This window comes from Rhagoletis zephyria, unplaced genomic scaffold, assembly GCF_001687245.7.
Source record: "Rhagoletis zephyria isolate East Lansing unplaced genomic scaffold, Rhagoletis_zephyria_1.1 Rzeph_scaffold_07165, whole genome shotgun sequence".
Classification (NCBI taxonomy): Eukaryota; Metazoa; Arthropoda; class Insecta; order Diptera; family Tephritidae; genus Rhagoletis; species Rhagoletis zephyria.
The window spans coordinates 27,207-28,519 of NW_016164248.1; positions in this window are offsets into that span (position 1 = coordinate 27,207).

Here is a 1,313-nt window from a genome sequence, read left to right on the forward strand (position 1 = left end):
ATATTCTCAATTCTCATTACTTTTTAAACCCGCGCGCACATGTGCACAAGGGTATTATAATTTTGTTCACATAACGGTTGTTTGTAACAGCCAAAATGAATCAAGACAGATATAGAAAAATGTATACATAAGTGATCAGAATGAAAAGAGAAGTCGATTAAGCCATGGGCTCCGCCCACTTATGACCACCAATATGAATCTCGGTAATTGGTGCACCTTATAATCTTGGTACGGAAAAGCAATTTGTTGCAAATTATTCATATCGGGCTAAACCCCCTTCCCGTATAACGGTAAATTTCAAAAAATACGAAAACTCCGATATTTCAAAAACTGATAACACTAATTTACTCGAAGTTAATACTTGCAACAGTCTCTTAACAATAAACAAGACAGATAGACATTTAGGAATTGGGCGTGGCACCGCAAATACAATAATAATAATCATAGATTGGCGCTTACACATATAATAGTGTTGGGCCGAGTTTCTCCTCCGACTTGTGGCGTGCGCCTTGATGTTGTCACACAAAACGGAGGGACCTACAGTTTTACGCCGACTCCGAACGGCGATTGTATTTTTATGAGAAGCTGTTTTTCATGGCTGAAATACACTCGGAGGTTTGCCATTGCCTGCAGAGGGACGACCGCTGTTAAACCTTTCTATATTTTCCTTTTTCTATATTTTTTTGCGATGTTCCTTTGACCAGGACTTGAACCCAGGTGTTGATGAGTGAAAGCGCAAACTGCTTACCACTACACCTATTATTAGGATGTTTAACTTTTTAGGTGTGCTCGTCCTTAAGTTATTTGTTTTTTTTTTAGTTATCTTATGGCCTTATAACAATTACATTAAACCATTTTTATTGAGCTCGAGGCCGTTTTTTAATGAACGCAGTGCATAGGCAACTGGCTGAGTCAGTGGGATCGTCGGTTCGAATCCTACTGAAAGAAGTCTGATGAGGAAATGTGGTGATTTCCTAAATGGCTATCACTTCTACCATTTTTTCAAATTATTGTTGCTTTTCCACAATAAATTTTCATTAAATAACGGTCTCGAGCTGAATAAAAATTGTTGAATATATTTGTTATAAGGCTATTTTTTGACTATTTTCATTTTTGTTATGCGAACACAATCAAGTGTAGCTATTCCAGCTATTTACAAGGCGTACTTAGCACGGTGCATAGGCAACTGGCTGAGTCAGTGGGATCGTCGCTTCGAAGCCTACTGAAAGAAGTCTGATGAGGAAATGTGGTGATTTCCGAAATAGCTATCACTTCAGCCATTTTCAATTTATTGTTGCTTCTTTCCACAATAA